This window comes from Salvelinus alpinus, chromosome 16 (genome assembly GCF_045679555.1).
Source record: "Salvelinus alpinus chromosome 16, SLU_Salpinus.1, whole genome shotgun sequence".
Taxonomy (NCBI): Eukaryota; Metazoa; Chordata; class Actinopteri; order Salmoniformes; family Salmonidae; genus Salvelinus; species Salvelinus alpinus.
Genome location: NC_092101.1, coordinates 5388655 through 5400986, shown reverse-complemented (window position 1 = coordinate 5400986; position 12332 = coordinate 5388655). Strand labels below are relative to the sequence as shown.

The following is a 12332-nucleotide window of genomic DNA, read 5'->3' as shown; positions in this document are numbered from 1 at the left end:
CCTACTCCCCCTTCCCCGTCTGAACACAACCACACCCCTGCTTTCTCATGTGAACTTAGCAACACCACGCTCTCTCAAAAAGCCCAGGAACGTCCCTGTTTGACAGCACTACTGGTTAGCTGTTTGCCCAGGACTACCAGTGGCTGAGGGATTTCTCCGTTCCCAGTGATTAAGTAGTGAGTTTCTACGCAACACTGCGGCCGTGACTCCCATTCCGGTGACTGACGCACGCCAAAGCGGAGTCTGATACACCGCAACAACCATCCATTGTGAACTGCTGCAACTTCCCAGGGCTCACCACGTTAATCATTACACACTGTAGCCACACACATAGAAAGGCCACATTCAGAAGAGAAAGAATGAGGAAAAAGACAGGGAGAACCTCTCTCACCCCTCCTTTTCCCCCCCGACAAACAGCGTCACCTTCGATACTATTTATCTGACTTGCGGAATGATGTGGCTTGGCGAAATTCTTCGGTATGTGTTGTTCTGGTGAAATGTGCTTTGCACGAGTCTGAGAAAATCCTTGGGTTGACAGTTACAATCTGTGACGCTGCACTCGAAAACGGCAACGAGGATTAGAGAAGAATGTGTAAATCGATGGTGTAAACTACCTCACTAACAGGTACGGTACAATTGACGGAAAAAGGAACGCTATTATCCACACTGGAACTTTTACTTTATTATATATTTTTTTATTAACCCCTCTTCGGAGGACAAATATCTTTTTGTTTTTCTACAGATTTTGTGGTCAAAAGTTTTAGAACACCTACTCATTCAAGAAGTTTTCTTTATTTTGACTATTTTCTACATTGTAGAATAATAGTGAAGACATCAACACTATGAAATAACACATATGGAATCATGTAGTAACCAAAAAAGGGTTAAACAAATTAAAATGTATTTTATAGTTGAGATTATTCAAATAGCCACCCTTTGCCTTGATGACAGCTTTGCACACTCTTGGCATTCTCTAAACCAGCTTCATGAGGTAGTCACCTGGAATGCATTTCAATTAACATGTGTGCCTTGTTCAAAGTTAATTTGTGGAACTTCTTTCCTTCTTAATGCGTTTGAGCCATTCAGTTATGTTGTGACAAGGTAGGGAAGATAGCCCTATTTGGTAAAAGACCAAGTCCATATTATGGCAAGAACAGGTCAAATAAGCAAAGAGAAACAACACTCCATCATTACTTTAAGACATGAAGGTTAGTCAATATGGACCTTTTGAAGAACTTTGAAAGTTTCTTCAAGTGCAGTCGCAAAAACCATCAAGCGCTATGATGAAACTGGCTCTCATGAGGACCACCACAGGATTGGAAGACCCAGAGTTACCTCTGCTGCAGAGGATGAGTTCATTAGAGTTACCAGCCCAAATAAATGGTTCACAGAGTTCAAGTAACAGACACATCTCAGCATCAGCTGTTCAGAGGAGACTGTGAATCAGGCCTTCATGGTCGAATTGCTGCAAAGAAACCACTACTAAAGGACACCAATAATAAGAAGAGACTTGCTTGGACCAAGAAACACAAGCAATGGACATTAGACCGGTGGAAGTTTGTCCTCCAAATTGGAGATTTTTGGTTCCAACCGCCGTGTCTTTGTGAGACGGAGGTGTGATGGTGTGGGGGTGCTTTGCTGGTGACACTGTCTTTAGAATTCAAGGCCCACTTAACCAGCATGGCTACCACAGCATTCTGCAGCGATACGCCATCCCATCTGGTTTGGGCTTAGTGGGACTATCATTTGTTTTTCAATAGGACAATGACCCAACACACCTCCAGGCTGTGTAAGGGCTATTTTACTAAGAAGGAGAGTGATGGAGTGCTGCATCAGATGACCTGGCCTCCACAATCCCCCGACCTCAACCAAATTGAGATGGTTTAGGATGAGTCGGACCGCAGAATGAAGGAAAAGCAGCCAACAAGTGCTCAGCATTTCTGGGAACTCCTTCAAGACTGTTAGAAAAGCATTCCGGGTGAAACTGGTTGAGAGAATGCCAAGAGTGTGCAAAGCTGTCATCAAGGCAAAGGGTGGCTATTTGTTTAACACTTTTTTGGTTACTACATGATCCCCTATGTATTAGTTCATAGTTTTGTAGTCTTCACTATTATTCTACAATGTAGAAAATAGTAAACATTTTGACCCTTGAATGAGTAGGTGTTCTAAAACTTTTGACCGGTAGTGTATGTACATTTTACATATACATTTTACATACCTGGTACTTTTACGTATATAAAGCAGTCACATAACAATAATACATTACCAAACATACGCTCTTTAATCCCAACCCCATAGCCACTCTCAGCCCATCCCACCTATCACCATAGACCACCCACGTTTGGTTTCCATGTGCCATATATTTTTTCAATTGTGCTGTGATGTTTTATATATCATTTTTTTAAACTTTCTAATCATATAGTACAGATTGTGAGCTAAAGACGAAAACCTTTCCTGCGAGTATTATTCTATTATTTATTGGAACTTTGTAGAAAGAGGCCATTTGTTTCAATGGAAGCGCTGTGACATCACTGAGCTAACAGATGTCTACTGTGCGTGAAATGCGTTATTACTTTGAACGACAGCGTGGTAGCTTCAGCACCAACTGTTGTTGGTGTTGATTGTTTTGACTGCAGAGGGGTTGTTTATTCTCCGCCTAGTCATAACAATGGCAGTATCACCAAGCGTTCGCTTGGTGGATGCCGGGTCATGGAACTTCATAGTCGAGACTCAAACCAAGTCTGTCTGTCTGTCTGTCTCAAACCCAGGAAAGCTGACATGATTTGTCTCATTCCTCTTTTCATCAAAATGAAATACAACAAAGCCGCTTTGACCATTACCGCAACTTCTGAAAGTTGGGTGAACTCCCTTTCTTTCCTCTTTTTTTTCTCTCGTCCCTCCTTTCTGTGGGGCGGGTGACCAGAGGCGACATGCGAGAGCAAAATTCAAATGCCATCATTAAAACCCATCAGAAAAGCGAGGGAGGGCGTGAGGGAGGCGATGGTGAACGAGTGTCCTCCTTACTGTACTTTAACCCCCCCCGCACTCCCCCCCATCCCTGTCTTCGTCTCAAAGCCTCAGCATTAGTAGTAAAATACCCTCTCAGAGAGAGAGAGAGTGAGATTGAACGAGAGAGAGATAGAGAGAGAGTCTAAGGGAGAGATGGTGGAGTGGGATGTACAGCTAGACCTCGCTCTTCAAAGCAGGCCTGTCAAGGGTCTCGGCGAGCGTCGGGGTCCTCATCAAAGGGAGCCGTCCTCACGCTGCCTGCCTGGCAGCATCACTCCCGACAGAGCTGGGTCATCAAAAGGGGACAAGGGGAGATGAGGGGAACACGAGGCGGGAGCAGGAGACACCCGCACAGCAACCGAGACAGGACGAGCATAGTGAGGCGGGGAGAGAGATCGCCGACCCTTTAAGTGCCAGTGACACTGGGCTGTTTTCCTGACAAGATTTTCCTTTGCACTGTCACATGGTTGAACACGACAGGCCCTGGATTTCACAAATCCATCTGTCTGTCCACTGAGATACGTGGTGGTCTGACAAAAGGGAGGGGATTGTCCGACTGTCTCTGTCTTTTATGTATTCTGTTCCCAGTATGATTGCTTGAGAACAGGAATATATTGTGAACGTGTTGTAAATTAAAAAAGTATGCAGCCAGAGCCAAGCCAACAGAACAGAATGTGATCTTAGACAATGAGGTTTATTGAGTAAATGGTCTAGTAAAGTTTCAATTGATGTTAGGCCTGTAGTTCATTGAACTATATGAGAGCAATAACACTGTCTGGTTAATAATTATCATACCAAGTAGTCATGGAAACTGTAGATAACATGGACGATAGGCAGTAATTTGCTAACCACGATCAATGTACTACTACTTCATTAAAAAGATTCCAACCTTTTCTGATGACCAAACCCTTACAATTGAGACTTCTTGGAGTTATCTAGTAATTTTACGCTAGTAGAATCAAGCTTCATCCGGCCGCAGAAAACAGACATTACAGTTACATCATCAAAACTGAACAACTGACCACTATTACTAAAAGTAGTATATTTAAATACCGGTTTCATTGTGAACAATTTTTCAATTTGAGCGCCATTATTTCTATACGGCCTACACTTTCTCATTCTGAACTTCTAACGCAAGCGGGGTGGGTGTGGCTTCATGACAATGATCACAAGAGCAGCTGCTCACCGATTTAATGGCCCCAATGCAGTTGCACCTCTGACACCGCCAAAACATCCACTATGCGTGTGTCTGCTATTGCCGGCAAACGCTTGATCTGATTTAATCTAGGCCTTAAACTACCTATCGCTTTCTATGGTCTGACTTGAACCCGCCAAGCAACAGTGATCTGTCCTTGAAATTATGACACAGTCATGGCAAAGGCTTTAGCATGTTAGCTTTGGGTTTGGTACTGATAGTGGTTGAATAGCCCCCTTAAGAAAAGTATTATACCTCTGATAGGCCCAAACTATGTTCAAACACACATTTAAGGCTATTTTCAAGGTGTTCTTTCTCTATACTTCAATATCATCACTGCTTTTTTTCTTATTTTCAAAAAGGAACTTCTCTCAGTGCTTGTCATGAAAAATACATATTCTCCCCGAAACCAATTTAACACCTTTATTACCATTCATGCGAGGGCATCAATGTCCAGATCAATCGTTTGCCCATAGCTTTTGTTCAAAACCACAAGCGCAGATTAATGTTTTCTACTCCACACACAGAGAGAGAGAGAGAGAGCGAGAGAGAGAGAGAGGAAGAATAAGAGGGGGAGTGAGATAGAGAGAGAGAGAGGAAGAATAAGAGGGAGAGAGAGAGAGAGAGAGAGAGAGAGAGAGAGAGAGAGAGAGAGAGAGAGAGAGAGAGAGAGAGAGAGAGAGAGAGAGAGAGAGAGAGAGAGAGAGAGAGAGAGAGAGAGAGAGAGAGAGAGAGAGAGAGAGAGAGAGAGGGGAAGAATAAGAGGGGGAGAGAGAGAGAGAGAGGAAGAATAAGAGGGGGAGTGAGAGAAAGAGGAAGAATAAGAGGGGGAGTGAGAGAGAGAGGAAGAATAAGAGGGGAGTGAGAGAGAGAGAGAGAGAGAGGAAGAATAAGAGGGGGAGTGAGAGAGAGAGAGAGAGAGAGGAAGAATAAGAGGGGGAGTGAGAGAGAGAGAGAGAGGAAGAATAAGAGGGGGAGTGAGAGAGAGAGGAAGAATAAGAGGGGGAGTGAGAGAGAGAGAGAGAGAGAGAAATGCCTGCAGGTGACAGCATTCCCTCCCCCATATGCCCCCCTAGGCACAACTATGACAACATAACCAACAAAAACGGGTCACAACTCCTGCAGCTCTGTCGCACGCTGGGTATGTACATAGTCAATGGTAGGCTTCGAGGGGACTCCTATGGTAGGTTCACCTATAGCTCATCTCTTGGCAGTAGCACTGTAGACTACTTTATCACTGACCTCAACCCAGAGTCTCTCAGAGCGTTCACAGTCAGCCCACTGACACCCCTATCAGACCACAGCAAAATCACAGTCTACTTGAACAGAGCAATACTCAATCATGAGGCATCAAAGCCAAAGGAACTGAGTAACATTAAGAAATGCTATAGATGGAAGGAATGCAGTTTGGAAACCTACCAAAAAACAATTAGGCAACAGCAAATTCAATCCCTTTTAGACAACTTCCTGGGTAAAATGTTCCACTGCAATAGTGAAGGTGTAAACTTGGCAGTAGAAAATCTTAACAGTATATTTGACCTCTCAGCTTCCCTATCAAATCTAAAAATCTCAAATAGAAAACCGAAGAAAATGAACAACAATGACAAATGGTTTGATAAAGAATGCAAAAATCTAAGAAATAAATTGAGGAACCTGTCCAACCAAAAACATAGAGACCCGGAAAACCTGAGTCTACGCCTTCACTATGGCGAATCACTAAAACAATACAGAAATACACTACGGAAAAAGAAGGAACAGCACGTCAGAAATCAGCTCAATGTAATTGAAGACTCCATAGACTCTAACCAATTCTGGGAAAATTGGAAAACACTAAACAAACAACAACACGAAGAATTATCTATCCAAAATGGAGATGTATGGGTAAACCACTTCTCCAATCTTTTTGGCTCTATAACAAAGAATAAAGAACAAAAACATATACATGATCAAATACAAATCCTAGAATCAACTATTAAAGACTACCAGAACCCATTGGATTCTCCAATTACCTTGAATGAGTTACAGGACAAAATAAAAACCCTCAAACCCAAAAAGGCCTGTGGTGTTGATGGTATCCTTAATGAAATGATCAAATATACAGACAACAAATTCCAATTGGCTATACTAAAACTCTTTAACATCGTCCTTAGCTCTGGCATCTTCCCCAATATTTGGAACCAAGGACTGATCACCCCAATCCACAAAAGTGGAGACAAATTTGACCCCAATAACTACCGTGGAATATGCGTCAACAGTAACCTTGGGAAAATACTCTGCATTATCATTAACAGCAGACTCGTACATTTCCTCAATGAAAACAATGTACTGAGCAAATGTCAAATTGGCTTTTTACCAAATTACCGTACAACAGACCATGTATTCACCCTACACACCCTAATTGACAACCAAACAAACCAAAACAAAGGCAAAGTCTTCTCATGCTTTGTTGATTTCAAAAAAGCCTTCGACTCAATTTGGTATGAGGGTCTGCTATACAAATTGATGGAAAGTGGTGTTGGGGGTAAAACATACGACATTATAAAATCCATGTACACAAACAACAAGTGTGCGGTTAAAATTGGCAAAAAACACACACATTTCTTCACACAGGGTCGTGGGGTGAGACAGGGATGCAGCTTAAGCCCCACCCTCTTCAACATATACAGTGGGGAGAACAAGTATTTGATACACTTCCGATTTTGCAGGTTTTCCTACTTACAAAGCATGTAGAGGTCTGTAATTTTTATCATAGGTACACTTCAACTATGAGAGACGGAATCTAAAACAAAAATCCAGAAAATCACATTGTATGATTTTTAAGTAATTAATTTGCATTTTATTGCATGACATAAGTATTTGATACATCAGAAAAGCAGAACTTAATATTTGGTACAGAACCCTTTGTTTGCAATTACAGAGATCATACGTTTCCTGTAGTTCTTGACTAGGTTTGCACACACTGCAGCAGGGATTTTGGCCCACTCCTCCCTACAGATCTTCTCCAGATCCTTCAGGTTTCGGGGCTGTCGCTGGGCAATACGGACTTTCAGCTCCCTCCAAAGATTTTCTATTGGGTTCAGGTCTGGAGACTGGCTAGGCCACTCCAGGACCTTGAGATGCTTCTTACGGAGCCACTCCTTAGTTGCCATGGCTGTGTGCTTCGTGTCGTTGTCATGCTGGAAGACCCAGCCACGACCCATCTTCAATGCTCTTACTGAGGGAAGGAGGTTGTTGGCCAAGATCTCGCGATACATGGCCCCATCCATCCTCCCCTCAATACGGTGCAGTCGTCCTGTCCCCTTTGCAGAAAAGCATCCCCAAAGAATGATGTTTCCACCTCCATGCTTCACGGTTGGGATGGTGTTCTTGGGGTTGTACTCATACTTCTTCTTCCTCCAAACACGGCGAGTGGAGTTAGACCAAAAAGCTCTATTTTTGTCTCATCAGACCACATGACCTTCTCCCATTCCTCCTCTGGATCATCCAGATGGTCATTGGCAAACTTCAGACAGGCCTGGACATGCACTGGCTTAAGCAGGGGGACCTTGCGTGCGCTGCAGGATTTTAATCCATGACGGCGTAGTGTGTTACTAATGGTTTTCTTTGAGACTGTGGTCCCAGCTCTCTTCAGGTCATTGACCAGGTCCTGCCGTGTAGTTCTGGGCTGATCCCTCACCTTCCTCATGATCATTGATGCCCCACGAGGTGAAATCTTGCATGGAGCCCCAGACCGAGGGTGATTGACCGTCATCTTGAACTTCTTCCATTTTCTAATAATTGCGCCAACAGTTGTTTCCTTCTCACCAAGCTGCTTGCCTATTGTCCTGTAGCCCATCCCAGCCTTGTGCAGGTCTACAATTTTATCCCTGATGTCCTTACACAGCTCTCTGGTCTTGGCCATTGTGGAGAGGTTGGAATCTGTTTGATTGTGTGTGGACAGGTGTCTTTTATACAGGTAACGAGTTCAAACAGGTGCAGTTAATACAGGTAATGAGTGGAGAACAGGAGGGCTTCTTAAAGAAAAACTAACAGGTCTGTGAGAGCCGGAATTCTTACTGGTTGGTAGGTGATCAAATACTTATGTCATGCAATAAAATGCAAATTAATTATTTAAAAATCATACAATGTGATTTTCTGGATTTTTGTTTTAGATTCCGTCTCTCACAGTTGAAGTGTACCTATGATAAAAATTACAGACCTCTACATGCTTTGTAAGTAGGAAAACCTGCAAAATCGGCAGTGTATCAAATACTTGTTCTCCCCACTGTATATCAACGAATTGGCGCGGGCACTAGAACAGTCTGCAGCACCCGGTCTCACCCTACTAGAATCCGAAGTCAAATGTCTACTGTTTGCTGATGATCTGGTGCTTCTGTCACCAACCAAGGAGGGCCTACAGCAGCACCTAGATCTTCTGCACAGATTCTGTCAGACCTGGGCCCTGACAGTAAATCTCAGTAAGACCAAAATAATGGTGTTCCAAAAAAGGTCCAGTCACCAGGACCACAAATTCCATCTAGACACCGTTGCCCTAGAGCACACAAAAAACTATACATACCTCGGCCTAAACATCAGCACCACAGGTAACTTCCACAAAGCTGTGAACGATCTGAGAGACAAGGCAAGAAGGGCCTTCTATGCCATCAAAAGGAACATAAATTTCAACATACCAATTAGGATCTGGCTAAAAATACTTGAATCAGTCATAGAGCCCATTGCCCTTTATGGTTGTGAGGTCTGGGGTCCGCTCACCAACCAAGATTTCACAAAATGGGACAAACACCAAATTGAGACTCTGCATGCAGAATTCTGCAAAAATATCCTCCGTGTACAACGTAGAACACCAAATAATGCATGCAGAGCAGAATTAGGCCGATACCCACTAATTATCAAAATCCAGAAAAGAGCCGTTAAATTCTACAACCACCTAAAAGGAAGCGATTCCCAAACCTTCCATAACAAAGCCATCACCTACAGAGAGATGAACCTGGAGAAGAGTCCCCTAAGCAAGCTGGTCCTAGGGCTCTGTTCACAAACACAAACACACCCCACAGAGCCCCAGGACAACAGCACAATTAGACCCAACCAAATCATGAGAAAACAAAAAGATAATTACTTGACACATTGGAAAGAATTAACAAAAAAACAGAGCAAACTAGAATGCTATTTGGCCCTAAACAGAGAGTACACAGTGGCAGAATACCTGACCACTGTGACTGACCCAAACTTAAGGAAAGCTTTGACTATGTACAGACTCAGTGAGCATAGCCTTGCTATTGAGAAAGGCCGCCGTAGGCAGACATGGCTCTCAAGAGAAGACAGGCTATGTGCACACTGCCCACAAAATGAGGTGGAAACTGAGCTGCACTTCCTAACCTCCTGCCCAATGTATGACCATATTAGAGAGACATATTTCCCTCAGATTACACAGATCCACAAAGAATTCGAAAACAAATCCAATTTTGATAAACTCTCATATCTACTGGGTGAAATTCCACAGTGTGCCATCACAGCAGCAAGATTTGTGACCTGTTGCCACAAGAAAAGGGCAACCAGTGAAGAACAAACACCACTGTAAATACAACCCATATTTATGTTTATTTATTTTAACTTGTGTGCTTTAACCATTTGTACATTGTTACAACACTGCATATATATAATATGACATTTGTAATGTCTTTATTGTTTTGAAACTTCTGTATGTGTAATGTTTACTGTTCATTTTTATTGTTTATTTGACTTTTGTATATTACCTACCTCACTTGCTTTGGCAATGTTAACACATGTTTCCCATGCCAATAAAGCCCCTTGAATTGAATTGAATTGAGAGAGAGAGAGAGAGAGAGAGAGGAAGAATAAGAGGGGGAGTGAGAGAGAGAGAGAGAGAGAGAATAAGAGGGGGAGTGAGATAGAGAGAGAGAGGAAGAATAAGAGGGGAGAGAGAGAGAGAGAGAGAGAGAGAGAGAGAGAGAGAGGAAGAATAAGAGGAGGAGTGAGAGAGAAGAGAGAGAGAGAGAGGAAGAATAAGAGGGGGAGTGAGAGAGAGAGAGAGAGAGAGAGAGAGAGAGAGAGAGAGAGAGAGAGAGAGAGAGAGAGAGAGAGGAAGAATAAGAGGGGGAGTGAGAGAGAGAGGGAGAGAGATAGAGAGAGAGAGGACTTAAGGGTTTAGAGAAAATAAAATACAGTGATTAAGAAAATTAAATTTCCCCAATTTTTCGGGAATGTAAATTAATTGGGACTGGTGTTTTTTTTGGAGAACCCAACAGTAATATTTATTCATCGTCCCCTGCTAAGAAGAGGCCACTGATAATGTTGATAATGGTCTGGAGTCAAAACTGGCAAATGTGGCAAAGCGTGTTATTTTTTTTATTTTTTCCTTCCCCCCTTTTTTTGGGCTGTTTTTGGTCGAGTGCCACAAGCATTGTTAAGCGTGGTGGGTATCGCGGCCTAACGAGGGTACACAGCTGGATCTGATTTTAATAAGTAGCTCCATTTTTGATGTGGCCTAATGAACAGATTAATAGAATCTCCTTCAGTGCTCCTTAATGAACAGAGTGAATTGCATTATTTTTGCCCACGAACGCAGCGACTTCACATTCCAAAATGACATTTACATAAAGCAAGGTGCGCATCTGATTTCACTCTCTTTCTCACTACTTCTCTCTGTCTTTTTTCCCTCCTACTAGCTGGATGCGTGTCAATGTTCTCTCTGAGAACTACAGGTGAGGTTTGAAGTTCACTTCAATGAGGGGACTCTCGAGCATGGCGTCGTTTGAGTTCTCTTCTGTTGGCATCTGTTCGTCTGGTGGCGAACAGGCCTTGGGTATGGTGCTATTCACTTGGGGATAGGAATTAATCATGTAGAGTAGGTTTCACTGTTCCCAGGCTGTTACTCAGCCTGCTTCAGTTACTCAGCCTGCTTCAGTTACTCAGCCTGCTTCAGTTACTCAGCCTGCTTCAGTTACTCAGCCTGCTTCACTTACTCAGCCTGATACAGTTACTCAGCCTGCTTCAGTTACTCAGCCTGCTTCAGTTACTCAGCCTGCTTCAGTTACTCAGCCTGCTTCACTTACTCAGCCTGCTTCAGTTACTCCGCCTGCTTCAGTTACTCCGCCTGCTTCAGTTACTCAGCCTGCTTCAGTTACTCAGCCTGCTTCAGTTACTCAGCCTGCTTCACTTCAAAACACATTCTACCCTAGACATACAGTACTTAGGTGTAGGTGTTTAGATTTGGGTTTTGTTTGTAAAGCATTTCTCTTAACCATGGAGAAAGCCATGCCCAAACGTAATATAATCGATAGTGACTGTAAGGGAAAGGGGGATACCTAGTCAGTTGTACAACTGGACGCATTCAACTGAAATGTGTCTTGATATTTACAAGAAAAATCTGTAAGTAATGTGACACCTCATTTTGCACACGACCAATTACGCTTTTAAAACAATATAAAAGAAACAACACACAAAATAGTGGTGTAATAATCATATAATTGTAATGTCCTTTCTAATAATTATATTTCTACGGTAATAATGGAAGGGCAAAATAGCCTAAGTGAGTGAGTAAATCCCTGGGATGTGCTAAGTATGTGACCTAGGGGGAGCCAGCCAGCTAGTTTCTCCCGAGAGACAGGGCCTATTTATCCTCTCCTATCTATGGTCCTGTGGAAATATCCCGGTATGTTTATCATGGCACAGCCTCTGTTTGGGTCTCGGCCTCTCCCCTGCTGTGGCTAATGGTGATAAGCATGCTGGGAAAATCCTTGGGCCGCATGTGGGCCGCATGTATGAAGTGGGAGCGATGACACAGAAATGCTTTTCAGCTAGAAAGGGAATTTATATATACAGTATATACAGTATATATACAAAAGCATGTGGACGGCCCTTGAAATTAGTGGAATCTGCTTTTTTAGCCACACCCTTTGTTGACAGGTGTGTAAAATCGAGCACACAGCCATGCAATCTCCATAGCCAAACATTGGCAGTAGAATGGCCTTACTGAACAGCTCAGTGACATTCAACGTGGCATCGTCATAGGATGACACCTTTCCAACAAGTCAGTTCGTCAAATTTCAGCCCTGCTAGAGCTGCCACGGTCAACTGTAAGTGCTGTTATTGTGAAGTGAAAATGTCA

The 12332-nt window shown here is 43.1% G+C and overlaps 1 protein-coding gene across 1 annotated transcript in view; it reads right to left on the bottom strand.

Moving 5' to 3' along the window:
- LOC139540679 (nuclear receptor subfamily 5 group A member 2-like) overlaps positions 1 to 12332 on the bottom strand; it is a 110925-nt gene that overhangs the window by 52786 nt on the left and 45807 nt on the right. The window lies entirely within an intron of this gene.